This window comes from Chiloscyllium plagiosum, unplaced genomic scaffold, assembly GCF_037043375.1.
Source record: "Chiloscyllium plagiosum isolate Xiang-an unplaced genomic scaffold, Cpla_swu_hap1 HiC_scaffold_4, whole genome shotgun sequence".
Taxonomy (NCBI): Eukaryota; Metazoa; Chordata; class Chondrichthyes; order Orectolobiformes; family Hemiscylliidae; genus Chiloscyllium; species Chiloscyllium plagiosum.
Window position 1 is genome coordinate 61,770,011 of NW_028270142.1, and position 26,264 is coordinate 61,796,274.

General features: G+C 41.0%; 1 protein-coding gene across 4 annotated transcripts in view; it reads left to right on the forward strand.

The window, feature by feature from the left end:
- The window catches only part of LOC122549141 (coiled-coil domain-containing protein 102A-like), a 620,500-nt gene that overhangs the window by 296,705 nt on the left and 297,531 nt on the right, over nucleotides 1-26,264 (forward strand). The gene's annotated exons all lie outside the window — the stretch shown is intronic.

Below are 26,264 nucleotides of genomic sequence, written 5' to 3' on the forward strand. Positions count from 1 at the left end.
AATATAAACAGTGATTAACATTTAAATGACTGTTAAATGACTTCATTTATAAGTCAAAGACTTCTCCAAGTACAGTTGGTGAAGTGTTGCCTTGTTTGTCAGCGTGTTCAGTATTTACTGGTTATCTTATGACAATATGTTTGACAAATTTAATCGAGGTTTTTGAGGATCTAACTAATGGCTCAGATAAAGCAGAGCCAATTGATGTAGAATCCGATAAGGTGCCACACAAAGAATTAATTCTCAAGGTGAAGGTTTCAGAGACATGTAGACAGGTTACATGAGTGAGGAAGGTTTGGGGAAATGAAAATGAGTGAGGGAAGATGTTGCAAGCAATAGAAAGAGCATGACCCTTGGTGGGAGGTGGGTGCAGTAGAACAGAGAAGGGTGTAGCACTTACCCTGATGGAGAGGATTGGCTATTCCTCTGGACCTTGGAGACTGTACTGACCGGATGGTATTGACGTTCCTTTTTTAGACCGTGAACCAGAGTGAGAGACAGAAACGGTCTTTATTCAGAGAATTTGCTATTGCAAATTTCTGAGCTGAAGCTACAGCACTGAGTGGAAGTGGCTTTCTTATACCATACCATAACACACAGCTCATTAATATGATCAACATTTTCAGGATACATGTATCAATACATTAAAGGGTTTCACATTTCCGGAATGCAATTGGCAGTTCATTGATATGTCTCACATTTATAGGGTGCAGTTATCAATTCATTGAAAAACACTTGAAACTGACCCATTCAGATTGGTATTTGAAATTTGTCTGTTCAGTTAAATGGCTTACACCAAATGTAAACACTCCATCTTTACCCCCTGCTGTGCGCTCAAAGGGTTTATACTATGTTAAATGGTCACACCTACCTGCTCTCTTTAGTTCCCTTTTTATCACTATTGTTGCCACTGGAAATTTGCTATAAATTCTGTGCCTTACAATTGTGTCCTCTGATGAAGGAGCGGTGCTCCGAAAGCTAGTGTGCTTCTGATTAAACCTGTTGGACTATAATCTGGTGTTGTGTGATTTTCAACTTTATACACCCTACAATGGTGACCTCAGACCAGGGTCTGGTGTCATGGCCTCATTAGCCAATCATCTGGGAAGAGGAATCCATGCCTTTGTATCATCCTGGAGGAGAAAGTGAGGTCTGCAGATGCTGGAGATCAGAGATGGAAATGTGTTGCTGGAAAAGCGCAGCAGGTCAGGCAGCATCTAGGGAACAGGAGAATCGACGTTTCGGGCATTGGCCCTTCTTCAGGAATGAGGAAAGTTGGTCCAGCAGGCTAAGATAAAAGATAGGAAGGAGGGACTTGGGGGAGGGGCGTCGGAAATGTGATAGGTGGAAAGAGGTCAAGGTGAGGGTGATAGGTCAGACTGGGGAGGGGGCGGAGAGGTCGGGAAGAAGATTGCAGGTTAGGAAGGCGGTGCTGAATTTGATGGATTTGACTGAGACAGGGTGGGGGGAGGGGAAATGAGGAAACCGGTGAAATCCGAGTTCATCCCTTGTGGTTGGAGGGTTCCTAGCCGGAAGATGAGGCGTTCTTCCTCCAACCGTCGTTTTGTTGTGGTCTGACGATGGAGGAGTCCAAAGACCTGCATATCCTTGGTGGAGTGGGAGGGGGAATTGAAATGTTGAGCTACAGGGTGGTTGGGTTGGTTGGCGGCCCGTCTCCCCAATATAGAGGAGGCCACATCGGAGCGTTTCAGGGAACACCTCTGGGACACCCGGACCAACCAACCCAACCACCCTCCCTATCTTTTATCTTAGCCTGCTGGACCAACTTTCCTCATTCCTGAAGAAGGGCTAATGCCCGAAACATCGATTCTCCTGTTCCCTAGATGCTGCCTGACCTGCTGCGCTTTTCCAGCAACACATTTCCATCTTTGTATCATCCTGTCCACCAGGACTTCCAGCTCCCTGTTGGAAAATCGCAGCATCAGTTTCCTGTTCTCCATTATCAAGAGGGCAACACTGGAATGCCAGTGCTCATCCAACACCTTATATATATGGTGCAGGGCAACAGAGAAACTAGTCTTCTCATGAGTGGAGAATCCTTCCATGTAGGGTGCATGCTTAGATGGAACTAGAAGTGGGCAAAAGGGACATCGGAGGGGTAGGAGGCTGGGTGGAGAGTAAATGAGGTGAGTTTGGGAGCACAGGGCAAGAGAACTCGCTTGGTTTTATGGCTGGAAATCCTGTAAGAAACTCTACAAAAGTGACACTTTGCCAAAAAGAGGTAAGGTTCAGCCCATGGATTTTGATACCAAGTATAATTGTCCAATTTCTTCCCCTGACTTCAAACTACTAGGCCATAATGGCTTGAAATTGAGATGGAATAATTTGAAATAGTTTAAGTATGCCATCTTTGAAAGTCAGTTCTATACAATGTACTACTCTTTCTGTTTTTGATGAAATTTTCACGTAAAATCTTGCTGGTTAAATGCTGATTGTTCCATGACCTTTTCCTCAGATGCGTGATACGTAGGAGCCAATCAATAATAGAAAATTGCCTACTAATAACCCTGCCTAATATTGCTGCTGATTCCAGAAGATTGTGTTATGGGTTACATTAATTACTTGCTGATCAATACAAGTGGAATGAATTATTTAAATGAATGCACCACAAAATATTTTCACTTTCAGATTCTGAGGGAAAACTGCCAGCGTTTGCACTAAAGTATAAACCAATAACTATTAAGACCCTTAGTTGGCTACTTCATTTTTGTTCATTTTAAATTAGTATAATTACTCTTCAGGCATTAAATGAGCTATTGTTTGACAGACTATGGGTTCATGATATTTTCCACAACTCTCCTTTCATGGGACTGAAAGAGTTGGGTGAGGGATTGGAGTTATCAGTCGTTTAACTGTTATGCAATTATTCCTATTAAAGTTGGTTTGGTATTAATTGTTTTGTACTTTTTGCTCTCCCCAAGAGGCACAATCCAGCCCTGGTCAAACAACTTTTCCTTGGGTCCTGGCAGTGGCATGTAGTGGTTGACTGGTAATATGTTTTGTACATGCTAACTGTAAAAGTAAATAGTACTGATTTCTTCAAAATCTGACAGCTTCAAAACTCCCCACCTCCATCTCCTTACATAAGTATTTGACACTTGACAATGAGCAATTATATAGCTTTCATAATCTGACGCTACAATTCTAGATAAGGTTCTTTCATTATATTTGATGTGAATGAGAACCTGATTTTGTTCTCCTGATCCTAGAACTCTGTGGGAAGCTAGGGAAGTGATTGCTGGGCCTCTTGCTGAGATATTTATATCAATAATAGTCACAGATAAGGTGCTGGAAGACTGGAGGTTGGCTGATGTGGTATCATGATTTAAGAAAGGTGGTAAAGGCAAGTCAAGGAACTATAGACCTATGAGCCTGACCTCAGTGGTGGGCAAGTTGTTGGAGGGAATCCTGAGGGACAGGATTCACATGTATTTGGAAAAGCAAGGACTGATTAGGGATAGTCAACATGGCTTTGTCCATGGGAAACCATGTCTCATAAATTTGATTGGGTTTTTTGAAGAAGTAACAAAGATAATTAATGAGGGCAGAGCGGTAGATGTGATCTATATGGACTTCAGTAAGGCATTCAGCAAGGTTCCCATGGGAGACTGTTTAGCAAGGTTAGATCTCATAGAATACAGGGAGAACTATCCATTTGGATATAGAACTGGCTCAAAGGTAGAAGACAGAGGGTGGTAGTGGAGGGTTGTTTTTCAGACTGGAGGCCTGTGACCAGTGGAGTGCGACAAGGATCGGTGCTGGGTGCACTGCTTTTCATTTATATAAATGATTCAGATATGATCATAAGAGGTATAGTTAATAAGTTTGCAGATGACACCAAAATTGGAGGTGTAGTGGACAGTGGAGAAGGTTACCTCAGAATACAATGGGATCTTGATCAGATGGGCCAATGGGCTGAGAAGTGGCAGATGGAGTTTAATTCAGATAAATGCGAGGTGCTGCATTTTGGGACAGCAAATTTTAGCAGGACATATACACTTCATGGTAAAGTCTTGGGGAGTTTTGCTGAACAAAGAGACCTTGGAGTGCAGGTTCATAGCTCCTTGAAAGTGGAGTCACAGGTAGATAGGATAGTGAAGAAGGCGTTTGGTATGCTTTCCTTTATTGGTCAGAGTATTGAGTACAGGAGTTGGGAGGTCATGTTGCATCCATACAGGATATTGGTTGGGCCACTTTTGGAATATTGCATGCAATTCTGGTCTCCTTCCTATCGGAAAGATGTTGTGAAACTTGAAAGGTTTCAGAAAAGATTTACAAGGATGTTACCAGGGTTGGAGGATTTGAGCTATAGGGAGAGGCTGAATAGTCTAGGGCTGTTTTCCCTGGAGTGTCGGAGGCTGAGGGGTGACCTTATAGAGTTTATATAATCATGAGGAGCATGGATATGGTAAATAGACAAAGTCTTTTTCCTGGGGTCGGTGAGCCCAGAACTAGTGGGTATAGGTTTAGGGTGAGAGGGGAAAGATATAAAAGAGACCTAAGGGGCAATGTTTTCACGCAGAGGGTGGTATGTGTATGGAATGAGCTGCCAGAGGAAATGATGGAGGCTAGTACAATTGCAATGTTTAAAAGGCATCTGTATGGGTATATGAATAGGAAGGGTTTGAAGGAATACGGGCCACGTGCTGGCAGGTGGGACTAGATTGGGTTGGGATATCTGGTCGGCATGGATGGGTTGGACTGAAGTGTCTGTTTCCATGCTGTACGTCTCTATGACTCTATGACAAAGGTCAGACTGACATTAAGTGAGGAAGTAAAGGAAGGGAAGTTCTGATTTCAGGAATCCTGACACCATTCCCCTCCCCTGCTATTTTCAAGAGAGTGGGTTAAGGGTGAGGATTGTGCATTGTGGAGGTGTTGCTTTCAGATCCCCTGTAATTTTCATGGACTCAGGCAGCTCACGAAGGCTTCTAGATAGACATCTTTCACATCAGGTCAGGAAGGGGTGTGAACTATGGAGAAGCTTATCCTTGGAATCAGAAACCTTTTGAAGTTAAAAGTTGCATTAGATTGTGATTAAAGTGCTTTTCTGAATTCAACAATATTGAGTTTCCGATTTTAATGTATTATTTGGACCATGAACTATGAGTTTTACATTGACTGTCCACCATAGTTCGAGCCTTTGAAAAAGCTGAACAATTGGCTGACCTATTAATTGACAGCCTGGTCATCTCTTCAGACAGTTTCAAAGGTTTTAATGTATTCATCTCTGAAGGTTTTTATTGTTACAGTTGTGTAATTGGTTTTAATTATGAATACAAGAGTAGTGGCCCTGACGTCAGTCCGACTGCACCATGAAAATAGTTTGGGTTGGACACTGCTGAACTGGAGGTTGGGATTGCAAAGTTTGGGTGGGGGGGGGGGGGATGGTGATGGCTGGGGGAGGTGCTATCAGCTGGCATGGACCTTCAGTCATGATTGGGAAATGTTTTCCCAGGAAATGTTGAATTATTAAGGATGAAACATTGTGAATAAATTTGAATTCTTCTACACTTCACATTAGTAAGTTGTTAACAGTATGATTTAGATTTACAGATGATCTCCTGGAACTTCACCTGCAGTACCTTCATTACCTGTCTATAAGAAATATCATTGTTCTCATGCACACAGGCTCCCCATTCTTTACAATGAGTTGATTTACTTTCCCTTTGCTCCATGAATTCAGCCAGGCACTCTTTTTCTCTTTGACCCAGTTTGAACTGGTATTTTTCATCACCCTCTATTCAGGCTAGCAATCTTCATCTCTCATTTCAAGCTATTTAGCCTTTTCTCTATTTTCTTCATTTCCTTCTTCTTATGCCTTCTTCACTCTCACGTATCAGCCTTCTCTCCCTTACTTCTTTTTCTCTCTCCATCATTTCCATACATTTTCAGTATCAATCATTGCAAAGGTCTGAAAGGGGTTCATACTGGCTGGGTGTTGTAAATATTGCTCACTGTGATAATGCCACCAGGACTGGAAGGGAGAGTAACTCAGGATCTTGAGGAGGTTAAATCTAGGACAATGTCCTCTGACAGTCTCTGTAATAATGTGTACCACATACTTATCAATTCAGGTCTTTGAGTGGACACCTAACAATTATTTCTAAGCAGTTGTCTATGATTTTACACAGTTTGGGATTTAATGAACAGCTTCATAAGAACATATAAAATAGGAGCAAGAGTAGGCCATCTGGCCTGTTGAGCCCTCACCACCATTCAGTAAGATCATGGCTGATCTTTTCAAGAACTCTGTTCCACTTACCTGCACGCTCACCATAACCCTTAAATCCTTTACTGTTCAAAAAATCTATCTATCTTTGTCTTAAAAACACTCAGCGAGGTAGCCTTGACTGCTTCACTGGGGAGGGAATTCCACAGATTCACAACCCTTTGGGTGAAGAAGTTCTTCCTCAAATCAGTCCTAAAGCTGATCCCAAATCTGAGACCAAAACTGTACACAGTACTCGGGTGTGGCCTCACCAGCACCATATGCTACTGCAGCAAAACCTCTCTATTTTTAAACTCCATCCTATACCGATTCAGGCCCTCAGATCTCCAACCCAGTTAAATCTGCTGGTGTCAAGGCAAGCCTTCAGTGCCATTTCTGGAAGTTATTTACTCTCCATGGGCTGACTGATAACTTCTTCCCAATGAGCATGCTTTTTCAGCATTTGCCAGGAAGTGGTAGCCTCTAGGAAATGCCCATCAGTGTTCATCATTGTGAGTGCGGCCCTCGTACTGGCCAAAATTCCAAAATCTCAACATGAGTCTTCAGAAAGAGACTGTGATTCTCATCTTGTGTCATGCACTTTTAAGGTCCTCATCTGTGCATTTGGAATAGCAGTTTCCTGCTCAAAATCCAGGCCTAAATATTTTCTCCTCTTTCAGCTGGTTGTAAGAAACTTAGCAAAATAAGCGATAGCCTTGGTGATCATCGACGCAAAGTTGAAGCAAGTAAATCCCAAAGAAATCTTGCTTTTACCTGAACAAACAAAAAGGTTTCTACAATGAATAAGCAAGTGCACAATTCAAACCCGCACATACTTCAGTGTCCTTTGAAAAACACATTAAAATATTGCACTCGAAGTCTGCTTACCTATTAGACATCTTTGTTTGGGCTCTGATGAAGAGTCATCTAGATTTGAAACATTAGCTTGCTCTCTCTCCATGGATGCTGTCCGATCTGCTGTGATCTTCAGCATTTGTTGATTTCAGTGCAGATTCCAGCATCTGCAATGATTTGTTACTATGTTTGGGCTATGATTTGCCATGGGTTACAAACATTCAGCTCTTTGATGATTACTGAATCAAATTTGAAGCAGGTAACTCCCAGAGAAGGCTTGCTTTTAGCTGGGAAAACATTCGGTTCCTACACTGGGTGTATTTGCCCAGTGAGGGATTAATATTGCTCTATTTATTAGACTGCAGAGAAAAATTCATTTCACACTTAACACAATAGAAATATATAAAAAATATTGATAAAGGTGAGCTTTACAGTGCCAGCTTATCCTCTGCAAACATAAATAAGATATAAACGTCACCATTGTCTTCAAGGTCATGTGAACAGCAGCACCATGGGAATTGATTATTTTCTTTATTCTTGTACAGCTTAGAGAGACTTGTTCCCCTTCATCTGCTGCTGTTAGGTTGTGCAGGTCGCAGGTCAATGGAGCCTCGGTAAATAGTATACAATAATGTTGATCCAAAGAGTAGTTCAAACAGAAATACATATTTGTTGTGTGACCTGATCGATGTATATATTTTCATTGCACATTATTCTTGTAGACAGTAAAGCATATAAATAAACAAATATGTATCATATTACTGATCAAATTTAATTCCCTATAACTATGACCTTTCCTACTTTAAATGATAGATGCATCTGCTTTCAGTTCTTCCTTAGCTCAAATCAAGTGATAGGATTGACAACTCAATGGAATTTTTCTCAATGAAAATATCATCATCTTTACATCAAAGCATTATTACTGCAAAGATAATTGCTTATAATGTAAAACACATAGCTGTTGCATCTGCATTTTGAAAAGAGAGAAGGAAGATGTTATACTGCACCCATGACTTCTCTGGGGTGCGCTGCTTAGATTAGCAGGATGACATTCACTGTGGCATTGTGTTTGGTGCTGTGAGAGATTATGGTAAAGATGTGACATAAATTTTAACCCCTTCACAACTAGCCTCTGAAGTATTTCAAACCAGAGAATGAAAGGGATGCAGAAATGTTCCCTTTCATCTAGTCTGGCTAAGATGCACACAATGGGACTATGACTTAGATGTCTTCATGGTCCTTTGGATAGCACTGGAGCATGGGCTGAACAGCTTTTCAAGGTAGTATTTCTCACCAGCAAAACCAGTGAAGAAATTGGAACGGACATCCCTTCATGTAAAAACAGTAATTTAATCCTGTATGCATGCAAACATATGCAATGTTGTTGAAAATGCATTTTGGCACCCATATTAACAGGGGAAAGCATTTGGAATACGGGTGGTATCTTATGGATTGGCAAATTGGAAACCACATTTTTTTTCCATTCATTTGTGGGTTGTTGGCATGGCTGGCCAGCATTTATTGCTTGTCCCTGGTTGCCCTGAGAAGGTGATGGTGAGCTGCCTTCTTGAACTGCTGCAATCCACTGCTGTAGGTTGACCCACAATGCTATTAGGGAGGAGTTTTGATCCAGCAAAATGTTTTCCCAAGGAATTTGATCACCAACACAAGGGGTAATTTGACTGAAGCTGTTAAGTCCCTGAATGGTCTTGATAAGGTGGACGTGGAAAGTAAAGCTATTTCCACTTATGTGTGAGTCCAGATCTAGAGAGTATGGTTTTAAAATTAAGGGTTGTCCTTTCAGAACAAAGATGAGGCAGTTTTTTTTTAATCTGGGGGTTATGCGACTCAGGAACTCTCTGCCTCAGAAGATGGTGTAGGCAAGGTCATTGAATGTTTTAAGGTGGATAGATTCTTTCTAGTGAAGGGAACCAAAGGTTAGTGGGGATAGATGGAAGCATGGAATTCAGAACACAAACAGATCAGCCACATTCAGATTGAATGGCAGAGTAGCGCCTTGGAGAGTCAAATGGCCTATTTATGTTAAGGATTAGCATGATTCTGTCCTGTTTCCACTAAAACCAGAAGGGAGCAGAATTGAGGTGGTTCAGTTTTCACATGTTCTGATCACATAATCTGAACTATCAACATCTTATCTCCACCAGCACCCTACAACTTCCTTACCCCATCCCCCAAACTACAGCATCAATGCTGTCCCCTCCACACTTCACTTTAGCTCTGATGAAGAGTCATCTAGACTTGAAATGTTAGCTTGCTCTCTCCATGGATCCTACCTCCTGCGTTCTCCAGCATTTGTTGTTTTCAATACAGATTCCAGCATCTGCAGTAATTTGCTCAAGGTTCAGTTTTAATTTGATTTTAAAACAAAATCAATGCAACCTAGCCAATTTTGGGATTAAAGTTGTTGTAGATGATTGTGATGTTGTCATGTGGACAGTGACTCTTGTTACATTGGCACAGAAATGGATTTATTAAGCACACACTAATTGAACGTGTACTTGTTTTAAAAGTCAGCTCTTGGACTTTGCAGAATTTGATCGGTGAACGGCCTTCCAAACTTGTGGTTTATTTCTGTGAGTGAAGTGATAAAATTGAGAGGGATCAGTGTGAAGTTGCACCCCGTGGAAAAACTATATTTCATTATAGTCTGTCAGGAACTTTTCAATGTCACACTGGACCACTTTTGTTATGGTGTCAGCTAAACAGTGGGAGTGTTCCTCCGACTAATGAATAACTGTGAAAGGCAATAAGAGGACTATAAACTCAATTGTTAGTATTAGCTCAAGGGGATACACAGCATTCTGTACAAAGTACCAGCATTCCTTTCTGTGATAATTGAAATATCTGGCAACAGCTAATGCCAAGATTAGGCAAAATAGAACTCAAAACCTATGATGAAATTCTAAAATCGGAGAGAAATCTAATGCTGTAAGTTGCAATAAATAGTAAAAGTTCTAAGTAACCCATTAATTGAAGTGGCTCAATAACCTTCGGTTATGTCCCCCAAGACTGACTCTTGGTGATTGTTGACTGAATCATACCATAGGGTCATAGATTTTACTACAGATTGGGTGGCAAGACAGATCTTGAGCCTACATCAGCTGGACTGGGGTTTGAACTCTGTGCTGTTGCTGTGCTTCTGAACTGCATATGAGCCATCTAACTAGCCAGCCTCAAAATATTTCTGGATTAGTGGTGCTGGAAGAGCATAGCAGTTCAGGCAGCATCCGAGGAGCAGTAAAATCTATGTTTCGGGCAAAAGCCCTTCATTCCTGCTGTGCTCATCCAGCACCACTAATCCAGAATCTGGTGTCCAGCATCTGTAGTCATTGTTTTTACTTAGCCTCAAAATATTAGCAGATGGAACTCCAAAATGCAAATTCAAATTTGTTTAGAAAGAGTTTGCACCAAAATTACACCTCAATATTACTTGAATTTTCCAAAGTACTTTATAGCCAATAAAGTACAGGAAGACAATCCTTTGTTCGAAATCCCGAACTCCGAAAAGCTCCGAAGTCCGAAGGTTTTTTTGTCATTAACAAGGTTGTTTGGTGTGCAAGCAGTTAACACAAGTCCACACCCACTTGATGCGTGTCACTCAGGTGCGATGTGGGAGGGCGTGGCCCAGCACTGGCAGGCCTCAATTCTCTCTCAAGCCCCGACTAACTGAAATGAGTCTGCTCCTTCGGTAAGATTTTTTAAAATTTCGCCATCAAACTATCACTTATTCTGAAATTCAAAAAATTCTGAATTCTGAAAACCAGCTGGTCCTGACCATTTCAGATAAAGGTTTGTGCACCTGTACTTTAAAAGTTTCTTCAAGTGTTGTAATGCAGCCTTATCTAGGTCAATTGTACTCCACCACACAAAAGTAAATGAAAAAAAAAAGCCAATAAAATAGTTTTTGGTGTTTTTTGGAAGATATTTTGGTAAACAGAACTCCTTTCTCTTCAATAGATGCCATGGGATTTTTCACATCTTCTTGAATATTGGGGTTGTTAGTTTATCACCTCATCTAGAAGGCAGATATGTGACAATGAGTCTCAGCCTATATATATCATGTGCCTAAGGTTTTTAATGAGGCTTGAATCTGAGACCACCAATTTCAAATTTAACCAAGTTCGCCCTCAGTTGTTATCCTGGGAATTTTTTTCTTTGGTTGCTGGATGACTGGAATGGGGCACTTGTTGTAATTTGAAAGTATTCTATCTGTGAGAAGAGGGCAAACCAGCAAGACTTGTAGTATGTACCCAAATGTGAAGTCAAGGACTGTAGGAATACCTGTGTTCCAAACATCCTTCCTCATTTGAAGGAGGGAGTGAATTGGCCAGCCGTGAAAGCTGAGGAAAGAGTAAAGAAGTTAATTAGCAATTTTCCTCTAAGTTTAGCATTGCATGATCTATCTAATAACTTATTTAAAATCCAAAGGACGTTTAATTTTCATCATTTAGCCCCTAATCTGTCCAAGTTTTATTTTGTGTATCAATATAAAAGATGCAGCTGATGAAGGATCCTGAATCGAAATGTCGACTTTCCTGCTCCTCTGATATTGTCTGACCAGCTGTGTTTTTCCAGCTCCACATTTTATCAACTAGTTGGAAGGATCATCTGGATTGGGCCTGTAGTAATTCACTTTGATGCTTGCACTGCTGGTTGCACAGCCTGCCAGGAATGCACTTTATCTGGACTAAAAGCTACCTCAGCTTGTATCATGTTACCCTCCCAATATATTAGTAATGTTACAAACTGAATGATATTTGCTGGACAAAAGAGCAACTCCAAAAATAACAACTCTCTCTACCTTGCATCTAGGAGTTTGAATTTCCTAATCACTGAATTTCTGGGTGAGGAAATTGTCAGTTAAAATGCATTCTTGCAGCAAGGAGTCTGTCAGATGGATTCTTATTCTAGCTGCTTTCAAATCATTAGCTGTTTTAGTCGCCAAATCTATCGTGACAGGTTGTCAACCTGCAAGTTGATATTAATCAATAATTGTGTGTTTTAAATATTTTATTAGCCTTCACTGCACTGCTACTTGCACTTACAGCTAACAGGAGATCAGTAATTCATTTGCACACGTTAATGATGTGGAAAGGTTTTCTTTCTTAAAAAAATGATCATATTTTAGATGCTGAAATATCTGTGTCAGTCCTGTCAAAACACAAAATTTCACTTGAAGAAAATGCCAGCAGCAAAAACTTGCATTTTAAAAAAAATGCATAATGGTTTTACTTTGTCAAATAATTATTTTCTAGGATTGTAAGCACAAATATTCTTTTTAATGAAGTCAGTGTTTATCACTGGTCCCAAATGGATGTTTTGCATTGGTGGAGCATGTCACTACAAATACATTGTAATTGTGATTCCTCCAAGTTCTGGTTTATTCCAGCTTGGGAATTTATACCAGAGTTGTAGTTGTAAATAGATTCTGATTCTGGGTCTTACTATGATTGATATTTGCAAATTACTTTGACTTATGATGATTACAATAAAAATAATGACTGCGATTAAAGGGGATGAGGTGGCAGTCTCAAGTTAGGATCTTTATCTCAAGTTAAACTAACCAAATGTTACTAAAATAGGCACCAAAACTTCCTACACTAGGACGACCATCCTAAATCAGTGGCTATGGCAACTCAACAATTCTGATATGTGACAGTGTGGTGTAACACCACGATAACCCATCCACTAAAGATACAGTCCATGTGATACTTGAAATCAGGTACAAATGCAAGAAAGTAAAATACATTATTGGTAGGTTTAACTGGAATTTAATTATAAATCAACTCTAGTTTAGTGCTCGCCTAAACATTTGTATATTTAATTCATGGCAATTGACTCTTTATTCAGAGTTGAATTCACTCCATTTTAGTTACTTGGCTTTGCTACTGACTAAACCTCAATCACATTTTTAAAAAAATTGTTAATATTGTGCACAGACTAAAATGGATCACATTTCATTTTTGCCTCTCACTTTTATTGACCTATCACTAACTAAGGTAGCATAAGAAAATCAGAACAGCAAAATGCCCATTGTGTCAACCCTGGCTGTTTGGATGTTTTTCTGATCCCACTTAAGTTAGTTTACAACTACTTTTTAGCAATATAATTACCAAGAGTGGGAGCTGAATTTTACAGCAGGAGAGAGGGATTGGAGGGGGAGGAGCATTGCTCACTCACTGTCCTGTTGAGAAACTGTCAGACAGAAGTCCCAATCTTGAGGGCTGAACCTTGCAGACAGCTACTAAATTGTTCCAAAAGCTCCAGAACTCTGCAGTTGCCACTACTGGGATTACAAGCAGTCCCATTGAGAAGACTGAACTTGGGGGAAAACCAGGAAATTTGGTCAATTGTATGCCATGTAGCTAGCATTCTCCCTCCCATTGTCATGTCACTGACATTTATAGCATACTAGACGAGTGGGTGAAAATGTAGGAAACTAACCTGCCATCTGTTATGAAACAATTAAAGGTCTGTTTGACTTGTAAACAAGCAGATTGACCTAGATAATATGACGCTCTTGTTGCAATATGGCTGAATTGAATAAAAAAGGGCAGGAAGGAGGAGAGGAAGTTATGAATAGGATGGCTTATGTGACATTGATTGTTCAGAAGGACGTACTCCAAGGTGGTTATGCTGGAATCTCCTTGCTCTCTAATGATGTACAAAATTCAGTGAAGATAAAATCGCCGTAGTCTTATGAGACCATAAGAGCTACTCTCTCATTGGAGAGAAATAGCTGCTGCTGGTTTAACCTGAGGGGAGAGGTTGAGAAGGAGAGTTCTTTATAGGAAGCTCAGGTGGTTCAGGAATCAAACCCATGCTGTTGGTTTACAAGGTATTGTAAACTAGCCATCCAGTCAACTGAGCTAACAAGCCCCCATCAAAGCTCAATAAACAGTCCTGTTGACCAAAATGTGCTCTTCATCCATTTCTGAACACTCTAACAATATCCTCCACCCATCACCAGTGCCTGTTTATATTCCCTTGATCATGATTACTTTCTGCACTCCAGCTTCTTATTAAAGTTCCCCTCCAGAGAACAAGCAGGTCACTACGTTCTAATGATTGGCATCCACATTTAGTGATAATGATGATGATGTTAATGATGGAAAAGTGGCCGAAATTTGGGTGATCATCCATCCATTCTTTGATTTCTGAACTCCCGGCCATAATGTTTGTTTCGAAAATGGGCTGTAAAGAATTTCCACTCTACGATATCAAAATTTAATATAAGGCATCATTTGCTGGGACAGGTGAAGATTGAACAAATCCTAAAAGGCTGCAAAGGCTGTTAATCTGCAAACTTTTGAAAAGGAATCAAGTTACCAGATGGGCAAGCCTATAAGGCTTCAAACCTCTATAGCTTCCATGTTTTTATTCACATATAATTTTTTGACATTCATTATCTCTTTTGTAACTGAACCACCTGATTCAAAGTTGTGTTTTTGTAGCGTGTTTATTAACAAAGCATTCTGAACCTCAAATGTAAAGCATTGTGTACACCATGAATATCTACTTGTATGTTTACAGTCGTTCATTAAACAAAACAGACCGTTTACAAAGTACTGGTGTTAGGAATGGAAAAAAATTGAGTTTAAGAACAGTGGTTGATACATAAAATCAGGACTTTACAAGGTTTTTAAAGTGAGACAGAGATATAGAGAGGGGGAAGATTAGGGACATTGCTGCAGGGAGTATTGCACAGCCAGCTACAACTTCTGCAAGAAGCAGAGAATGCAAGGAATACCAAATTGTACTGGTGGAATAGTACAGAGCTTCACTGGTGGAAGTAGTATACCACAGGGCAATAGAGAAACTTGAAATGTAGACCAGGATTCAAAATGTAATATGATAAAAGATAGGAAGCCATAGGACTTCTGTGAATAAAGGAATGGTGGAGGACAATATTGGAGTAGTTACATTTTGGACAAAGGAAGATAATTCAGGAGAGCACTGGAATCAGTTTGTAGCAGCAGAAGCACTAGGTCATTTGTACGGGATGATCAATGTTAGGCAGGTGAGAATGATACACGGGTTGCAGAGTAAGCAGCTCAATTCCAGTTTGAATGCAGCTTCACAGTGTTGTTGGTCATGAATGAACGGCCAGAGAGGAGGGATTGAATCATTGGCAAGGGAGGATGATAGCTTCGATCTTGCTGAACTTATTTGGATTTTCAAAGGCATTTGGTTAGGTACCACTTAGAATTATTTTGCCCAGAAGGATTTTATGATTTAGAACATAACATACCAGCATGGAGAGAGGACTGGTTAGCTGACAGGAGAAAGGTAGTCTTTAATGGTCCGTTTTATGTTAGTAAGTTGAACTAGTGAAGTGTGATGGAGAACTGTACTTGGCATTTAAATATTTACATTTATATCAATGACTTGGTTAAGAAACAGAATATGTGATTGCTAAATTTGCTGACTACATAAAATAGGAGTTTAAGTAGTGAAGAGTACAATAGGTGTCTGTACGGTGGGGGGGGGGGGTGTACATTAATATAAGTATCGATTGGTTAAGTCAGTGGGCAAAAATCTGCTGGATGGTGTATAATGTGATAAAATGTCAACATGTCAACTTTGTCAGGAAGAATGGAAAAATAGCATAGTATTTGGTACACAGGTATTTCATAATTTTACAAAGTGATCTGGGTGCCCTGGAACATGAATTACAGAATGTTAGCATGCAGGTGCAGCAAGTGAGGAGGAAGTCAATTGGAATGTCTTTTACTACAAGGGAAATGAAGTGCAGAAATAGGGAAGCAATGCTACATGCAAGATTTTGATGAGATGACATCTAAAGTACTTTTTTCTTTATTCATGAGATATAGGCGTTGCTATTTAGGGCAGCATTTTGTTACAACACAGGGTAAACCCTCCTGCTTAATTTAAAACCAGCAACACAGAAAAGATTTATCCCATGCAGTAATCTGTAAAAATTCAAGTAGCCAAGAACTATTTAAAAAAAAATTAACAACTTTATTTCTTAAAGTATAACAGAGAATAACTAACTAACAACTATTTACAATTCCTTCCTCTAACCTATCTTTTACCTTCCCTTCTGTAATACTAGTCCAATAAAATTCCTAATTAAGATTTATAGAAAATTCAAATTTTAAAACCAACCAGTAATTGAATCTTCTCTTTATCTTCTTCGATAGATTGTCTCTCCAGGTCAGTGTTGAGGTTTTTCTCTGTGCAGACTTCTTCTCTAGACAGATACCTCTCAGAGTTCTGACTAGCAGTCTACAGCTGTTGATCTGGTGGCAGTTCTCCTCCCAACTGTTCAATTTTCCTTGGTCTTATATCCCAAAACATCGGATTGCATCATTGGCTTTTAAGATTGCCAATATACTCAATTCATGCTTGATTGGAATTTGGTATTTTTTGGTATATAATTTAAACTGATTGGTCTAATTCAAATCTGTTTTGTCATTTCCAGGCAATCAGCTACCCCAATAGCTGGAGCACCTGTTACATTGTGTCTTATTGAGAACACTTGTCACTGTTAGCTTTTATTCTCTTAAAGGGTATAATACACCCATACCTTCATAATATCTCCATCTTTGAGAAAAAAATGAACCATCTTAATGAATAGATGGCATCATTATTTTTCTGTACTTTTTAAACACATTACCCTAGCCTACAGATAACTTTAATGTAAGTTCACCTTAACTTCTTCCCATATATGTATATTTATAAAATATATCTGATCTAACTTTATCAGTTAAATCCACGATAACATTCTTCTGACCCGCAACATGTACGATTTTAAACTTAAAACTCTGCAGCATAAGACTCCAATGAAATAGTCTCATATTCTTGTCTTTAAAGCGTTTTAAGAGGATTGTGATCCGTGTACCCCACCATCTCTGACACATTGTTCATGACACACGCATTAAAATGTTGTAAGGCCAGTACCAAACTCAATAGCTCTTTCTCGATCACCGAGTATTTCCTCTGGTTGATGTTGGTCTTCGAAAAATAACGAACTGGCAGTTCAATCCCATCCTCGCCTTCCTGTAGGAGTACAGTTCCAACTCCAAAGTCACTAGCATCGGTGGCAACTTTAAAAGGTTTTGAAAAGTTTGGTGTAGCTAAAACTGGTTTGGTGGTTAATATTGATTTCAAACGGTCGAATGCCTCCTGGCATGGTTCTGTCCACTAAAACTTTATGTTCTTCTTCAGCAAATCAGTTAACGGTGCCACTACACTGTTAAAGTTGAAGCAAACTTCTGATAGAATCCACATGTTACATTGTGTCTTATTGAGAACACTTGGTGCTGTCACTGCTAGCTTTTACTCTCTTAACGGTATAGTACACTCATATATTCAGTACAATTTGTTGCACATCCTTTATTGCCCTTGAACTGAGTGCCTTGCTAGGCCATTTCAGAAGGCAGTTAAGAAGCAATGACATTATTGAGAGTCTGGCGTCACATGTAGACCAGACCAAATGAAGATGGCAGAATTCCTTTCCTAAAGGCATTAGTGAACTAAATGGGTTTTTACAATTGACATTGGCTGCATGATCCTTATTAAACTAGTTTTCTTACTTTAATTACAAATTTTTATTAAATTTAAATTATATCATCTGTCCTGGTGTGACATGAACCCTTGTCCCAGTACACTCATCAACCCATGTTGGATTACTGGCCCAGTGATATCATCGTTACAACACCACCCTCCCCCATCCTGTAGTTTTACTTTCCTTACTTAAGAAAGATAAGACCATAAATCATAGGATTAGACGTAGGCCATTCTGCATATCAACTGGGAGAAAGTGAGGACGGCAGATGCTGGAGATCAGAGTCAAAATGTGTGGTGCTGGAAAAGCACAGCCGGTCAGGCAGCATCTGAGGAGCAGGAGAGTTGATGTTTTGAGCATAAATATGGGGGTGGGTCCAAGGGGGCTGAGAGATAAATAGTGGGGGAGGAGAAGGGGAAGGTAGCAGGGAATGCAATAGGTAGATGAAGGTGGGGGGGTGATGGTGATAGGTCAGAGCAGAGGGTGGAGGGGATAGGTGGGACAGTTCAAGAGGGCGGAGCTGAGTTGGAGGATTGGATCTGGGATAAGGTAGGGGGAGAGGAGATGAGGAAACTGGTGAAATCAACATTGATCCCGTATGGTTCTAAACAACTCCACCGCCCTGTGATTGACCACTTCAACTCCCTCTCCCACTCCGCCAAGGACATGCAAGTCCCGGGCCGCCTCCACCACCAAATCCTAGCCACCCAACAATTGGAGGAAGCCATCTTCCTTCCCACCTATCTGCTCCGACTTATCACCATCACCCCCCCAACCTTCATCTATCTATTGCATTCATAGCTATCTCCCCCCCAGCCCCACAACCCACCCCCCCCCATTTATCTCTCAACCCCCCTGACCCCCCCCCCCGCCCAAAAACATTGCTGATGAAGAGCGTATGCTTGAAACATTGACTGTTCTGCTTCTCGGATGCTGCCTGACCAGCTGCACTTTTCCAGGGCCACATTTTTTCACTTTGCATATCAAGTCTGCTCTGCCATTCAGTGAAGTCATGGCTTATCTGAAAATCCTCACCTTTGCTTCCCTGCCTTATCGATTAAAAATCTGTTTATCTCAGCCTTAAGTATAATTAATAACCCAGCATCAATAACTCTCCTTGGTAAAGAATTTCACTGATTCACTGTCCTTGAGAGGAAAAAAAAACTCGTCATCTCTATCTTAAACGTGTGACCCCTTATTCTGAGATTATACCCCTTGGTTCTACACTCTTCCACAAGGAAAGCATTCTTTCTGCATCTGTCCTGTCAATTCCCCTTACAATCTTATTTGAAGCTTTCAGCATTCAGACTGAGACAGGATCAGAGATGGGCAATGTTGCACTGATGCAAATAGGTGGTCTTGCTAATGAAATTTGTTAGTTTGAAAGCTAAGAGTCAGATTGAATGTCAAGATTTCAAAGTGTGAGAAATAGAGTTTGTGGCTCAGGAATGGAGTTTAAGGCAGGACTCAAAAACAATGGCTATATTCCGCCTAATATTGAATTAGAGGGAAACTCTGATCATCAAACCCTGCACACCAGTGCAGCAGCGTCACCCATGTTGAAAGGTTGGCAGAGGTGATGGTGATGTAGATGATGGACATCATCAGTGTAGAAGAAACCCACATTATTCATATGATGAGGGTTGAATAAGAAATGGGAGAGCCTGGTGGATAGATCCTTGGTGAGTTCCCAACAAACTATTACAGGAGAAAGAGAAGAAGCCATTGTCGGTGATTCTCCCTATGATTTGATAAATAAAGATGGAATTAAACGAGGGCAGTTCCAGCCAGGAGCATAACAGAAAAAAGGCATTGAAGGAGAATGTCATAGTCAACCACAGCAAAGGCCAGATAGAAACTATGAGCAACGATTGTGCACTATAGATGTCACTTGTTCGTTTAATAAGGTGCTCCACTATGCATGCAGCAGTGGAAGCCTGACTAGAGATATTCAGGTATAGCTGCTACAACAAAAATGGGCATGGGTTCCAGAGGCAACAAAACATTCAAGCATTTTGCAGAATAAAGACTGGATGGAGTTAGGATGATAGTCTGAAACAACGGAGAGGTGAAAGGTGGATTTTATTTCTTTGATGAAGTGAGTGTCAGGCAGAGGGATAACAGTAGATTTGATAGGAAGGTAGGCAACACATGAGAAGAGGGATTGGTTAACACTGGGGCCAGGAAGGGAAATTAGGTGGCCAGTTGATGTGGCCATTTTGTATTCATGTGGTTTTTAATGTCCATATCCATGAGTTTGAATTTGAGACAGAGTGGTTGATTAAAAGACATGCTTTCAGGCATGTACTTTCTAATACAATATATTACATATAAAGACTAAATATTTAAAACAAAGACATGGTATGCAAAGATATACCAGACTTTAATCTTACTGTTAAAATATTCAAAAACTGTTTAATGAGCTCTACCACCTAATGCTAGTTGGTCTACTCCTCATACTTCTCTGCACGTTTCTTGCATTCTCATTGTTAGGTTTCAGGCTTCAGTCAATCTCCTATGTATTTCCTTAACTCCACCTGCACTACTGTTTGTACCTAGTGAGGATCAGCTCAGTGCAATTGTTGTAAGATACCAGAGCTCTGAGACAGGCCTTTCACCGAGCCTAACTCCACGGAAGTAGTTTCAGTACTGCTTCAATATTCACAGCCCATGTCTCCCATCCTTCCTGAGAATCAAAATGTCCAGTGCCAAGGCCTTACCTCCCAATTGGGTTTCTCCCAAAACCATGCTTTCAACTAAATAAAAATGTAGGCCTTTGTTTTGTTGACTTAAGGAACAGGACTTTATTAAGGATAACAGTTGGGGGCAGAGAGAGTAAAGATTTTCAGTGGGAGCAAGAACATCAAATGTGGAGTCAAGGGTGTGACTGAACAGGAGCTGTACAAGCATCATGGTGATTGGAGGCCCACAGGTTATTTGAAAATGCCTTTGAGAATACCTTGGGGAATAGTTGTTTTCTGGGGAGATTGCAGAAGGAGGTAAGGAAGGAGGAAGCGAATTGAGAATGGCGAGGGTTATGAGAAAATTATTAGAGATGGCATTATCCATGATTGGCATAATGGGTCATGTTAAATGCTGAGGTCAAAGGTGTAGCTATAAATATAGATAAGTAAATTTTTTTAAGAGGATGATTATGGAGGATAGGAGGGCAGTTAGGTCGGGGAACTTTAAAACCAGAAAACTGTGTAGAGATGTACAGAACATTGTATGTGATTTATCTTAAATGATATTTCCATCTTTTACTATGGGATTCTTAATTCTGGCTAGTAGTGTAATTATAATTATCCATATTTTATGTAGCTGTAGGTTTCCAGACACTGGTTCTGTCAGATATTTGGATTGAAATGCTTGTGTAGTCATGTTCAGTGAAGCAGAAAAATACATTGTCACATTAGTGTATCTGTTGTAAGCATTGTGGAAACAGTCTCGTACAACAGCTTGAATTCAAATTAGTTATGCCTATTTCCATGGATGATGGCCAGAATTATTTGTTCAAATGTTCATTATTTTATAATATATCAGTCATTTTCATTTCAACATTTTTCTTTAAGGCCCGGTGAATACCATTCATTTTCACTTTAATGTCATATTCATAATGTTCATGTCCACTGCCATTGCAGGATCATCAACTGATGTAAAAATAATCTCAACACACACAGATTTCTCAAAGGATTATTATTTTATTGTTTTACAGAAAGGTATACACACGAATTAATACCCTACTGGCAGTCATAAATAATCTCTTCCCAATTTTGTTTTTTTATGCGGTCGTCCCTTGGTCATTACTTACTGAGGCTTAATAGCTGGGGCACTGGGGAGCCTGACTGCAGCAAGTCACCTTGTCACAGGGCAGTCGAGAGACAGCTGGCATTCTAAAGGAGAGGTTGTGGAGGATGTTAGATGATGGAGCCAGAAGGCCCAGAGAAAATATTGTAGTATAATGAAATGGTGATGCATAGCATGGTGGAACAGTGAGATCAGCAGTCGTGTCAGAGACTGAGAAGAAAGGATGGAACAGTCTGTGCATGTAAGAGATGCACTATAGACAACCATGTTATGTCCAAGAATGTAAAATAAAAGAGTTTTCAGATATAAAATACAACATGATCAGACAGCAATCCCTCATGGGTAAGGGGAAATCACTGCAAGCCACATACTCCCATAAGGAACACAAATGGTTAACTCTCCAACATACAGACCAGAGGCCCAAGCCACAAGCCCTCATAGCTACACAAGCTATATTACGTCTGTAATGCATAACCATCCGTGCTGCCAGTTTGGTTCTCTTACTAAATTAAAATGGACAAGTTTATTGGAAATTAGTCATTGGGTGAAGCTTCTTTCCATTCAGTTTCTGAAACTATCCTGCGTAAAGAAGGTGGTCAACCTAAACTTATCACTCATGTGGGGACAATGTATGTGTGTGAGAAACAAAAGCTCATTCACTTCAATAATTTCAGTTCGAGACCAAAAGTCTGAACTAGTAGTGCCGTTTTATTTGTACACTTGCAAGTGGGTGCAATGTCTAATGCCAGGTAGGACAATGACAAATGCACATCAAATCCAACAAACTCTCGAAATTTATAGTTTGAATCCCCATATTTTTTCTTATTTCACTGTTTGCCCCCTCCTCCGCTTACGTCACTCATTTCCTTAAGACTGATCCCACAACTTCTGTTTATCCGGCCTTGTCCGTGACAAATGCCTATCTCTGGCTCCCATAAGGTTGTTTGACGTCATCCCATCCTTTGCTTACCATAATCTACTCCCTCCATCTGCGCTGCCCCTCACAGCATCTTATCACTAAGCCCTTTTAATTGGGGTTTGTTCCTGTGTCTCTGTACAAGTGGGAAACCTACTGTTTATAAAGGCCTCTTTTCACAGCATTTTATCTAGTGCCTGTATTTCTACCATTGTTCTGTAATCACGTCTCATGCTAACATACTTCCTCTATGTAGTTCTCATTTTTGCTAACTCAGCTCCTAGCTGAGAAACAATCACAGACTAATGTGAATTCATTTACTCTGTATCAGAACTTATAATTTGCAGAAATAACATTAATTCACCTATATCCCACACGTGTGTGTGTGTGTGAGAGAGAGAGTGATGAATCTAAAGACTTTTGATTTTTGCCCATCTCCTGCAAAACTATAATTCCTACAGAGTGCTTGGATGTACAATTATAAATGACAACTGTATGGTGGATCTGACAGCATGAAACCTCTTTTAAATAAAACTTTCTAGCATTTTAATGTAACTTAAGACTAACTAAATTAATGTTTCAGGGACGATTTCATTCCCACCGACTGGGTGAAAATCCATCAAAGCAAATCAACCAAGGTATCATGTGGAGCCTGGGCATGCCAGTACCTGATTGGTTTTGATTTTTTAGGCAAAATGAGGACTGCAGATGCTGAAGATTAGAGTCTAGAGAGTGGTGCTGGAAAAGCATAGCAGGGCAGGCAGCATCTGAGGAGCAGGAAAATCGACGTTTTGGGCAAAAATCCTTCACTGGTTTCGATTTTCAGCTACTTTTCTGAATAGGCAGCAAGTATGGCTACCTAATGCTGCCAAAGCCCCAAATAATTCATAAGACCCTGCTGGCTAAAAGTGAACTCCTGACCTCTCTCCCACTAATTGCAAAACTCCTGGTGGGATGGCATGGCAGTGGATACTGTAATTTTGTGGATTCTCCAAACTGTGAGATTTCCTTCCACTTAACATACTAATGAAATCTAAATAAGGCCTTAGTTTTAAAATGTGTCAGGCCTCATCTCTGTATATATCAACATAAGAAGCAGGAGCAGAAACAGGCTGTTCAGCTCTTTGAAGCATTCAATTTGGGCATGGTTGATTCCATCTCAGCCTCAACTCCACTTTCCTGCCCACTCCCCATAACACTTCAAACTAATTTAAAATCTGTCTATTATCTTCTTAAATTTATTCAATGTTCCAGTATAAAATTCATTCTGCTGTAGTAAACTGTAGTAGGTAAGTAGAACAGTCGATGTTCCGTAATTACACCGGCACCACTCCTCACCTCTTCCTCCGCTACATTGATGACTGCATTGGCGCCACCTCGTGCTCCCGCGAGGAGGTTGAGCAATTCATCAACTTCACCAACACATTCCACCCTGACCTTAAATTTACCTGGACCATCTCTGACACCTCCCTCCCCTTCCTGGACCTCTCCATCTCCATTGATGACGACCGACTTGACACTGACATTTTTTACAAACCCACCGACTCCCACATTTACCTGAATTACACCTCTTCCCACCCTACCTCTTGCAAAAATGCCATCTCGTATTCCCAATTCCTCCGCCTCCGCCGTATCTGCTCCCAGGAGGACCAGATCCACCACATAACACACCAGATGGCCTCCTTCTTTAGAGACCGCAATTTCCCTTCCCACGTGGTTAAAGATGCCCTCCAACGCATCTCGTCCACATCCCGCACCTCCGCCCTCAGACCCCACCCCTCCAACCGTAACAAGGACAGAACGCCCCTGGTGCTCACATTCCACCCTACCAACTTTTGCATAAACCAAATCTTCCGCCGACATTTCCGCCACCTCCAAAAAGACCCCACCACCAGGGATATATTTCCCTTCCCACCCCTTTCCGCCTTCCGCAAAGACCATTCCCTCCATGACTATCTGGTCAGGTCCACGCCCCCCTACAACCCACCCTCCCATCCTGGCACCTTCCCCTGCGACTGCAAGAACTGCAAAACCTGCGCCCACACCTCCTCCCTCACCTCCATCCAAGGCCCTAAAGGAGCCTTCCATATCCATCAAAGTTTTACCTGCACATCCACTAATATCATTTATTGTATCCGTTGCTCCCGATGCGGTCTCCTCTACATTGGGGAGACTGGGCGTCTCCTAGCAGAGCGCTTTAGGGAACATCTCCGGGACACCCACACCAATCAACCACACTGCCCTATGGCCCAACATTTCAACTCCCCCTCCCACTCTGCCGAGGACATGGAGGTTCTGGGCCTCCTTCACCGCCGCTCCCTCAGCACCTGACGCCTGGAGGAAGAACGCCTCATCTTCCGCCTCGGAACACTTCAACCCCAGGGCATCAATGTGGACTTCAACAGTTTCCTCATTTCCTCTTCCCCCACCTCACCCTAGTTCCAAACTTCCAGCTCAGCACTGTCCCCAGGAATTGTCCTACCTGCCTATCTTCTTTTCCACCTATCCACTCCACCCTCCCCCCGCCCCCAACCTATCACCTTCATCTCCTCCCCCACTCACCTATTGTATGCCATGCTAATTTCTCCCCACCCCCACCCTCCTGTAGCTTATCTCTCCATGCTTCAGGCTCTCTGCTTTTATTCCTGATGCTTTTGCCCGAAACGTCGATTTTACTGCTCCTCGGATGCTGCCTGAACTACTGTGCTCTTCCAGCACCAGTAATCCAGAATCTGGTTTCCAGCATCTGCAGTCATTGTTTTTGCTGAATTTCTTTTTAACTCTTAACTTATCAACAAAAACTGGCCAGAAGATAAAATCGAGGCCTCTGAGTTTCTTTCTTGTTTGAGGTATGTTGATTCTTTGGCTGAGATGGTTTAATGTTAGTATCATCTCAAGGCAAGCATTTATGAAGTGTTCTGATGTGAACCATGGTCACAAAAACTTGAACCAACCAATTTAAGAGCTCTGATCACTAGAGACTCTATAAGTACAACCTAACTTAGCAGTGCTCCTTGGATGTAACCTTCAGTTGATAGGGGCAACCCAACAAGCAGCATCAATCTGTATTTATTAAATGCCTTTAGTGAAATAAAAAATTCCGAGGTGTGTCTCGGAATGTAATGAAATAAAAAATGATACCGAGTGACATAAGGCGATATTAGATCAGATGACCAAAAGCTTAGTCAAGGAGCTAGGTCTTCAGGAGTATTTAGAGCGAGAAAGCAAGGTTATGAAGCTGAGAGCTGTAGGGAGGGAATTCCAGAATTTAGAATGTATGTACTCTGAGTGCAGCCACCAATGCTCAAGGGATTAGAATGCTTGCACTGGGTGTCAGAATGGAAGCCAACAAAAGTAGGGAGCATAGGGCTGATTCATGAACTCAGAACTTGGGCTTGGGTTTTGGCTCCCAAGGTGGTTGGCAGGAGTCACAGAATTCACAAAAACACAAGTTATTACAGTGCAGAATGAGACCATTCAGCTGATCATGACTGTACCAGCTGTATTATCTAGTGCCTTTTCCCCATGTCCCTGCACACAGTTACTATCCAAATAATCATCCAATACTCTCCAGAATGCATCAATTGAATCTGCCTCCACAACAGTTTCAGGCAGTACCTTCCATATCTGAACTATTCACTGGGAAAAAATTTTTCCTTGCTTCACTTATACATAATTATAAATCTATGCCCTCTTGTTCTTGTTTTGTTTACAAGCGAAAACAGCTTGATCCTATTGTTCAGCCCACTCATGATTTAGAAAACCTCAATCAGCTGCCTTCTTTCCAGGGAGAGTAGTCCCAACTTGGAATCATAGGATCCCTACACTGTGGAAGAGGCCATTCAATCATTTGAGTCCATATTGATCATCCATTGAGCTTTCCACGCAGACTTACTCTCTAC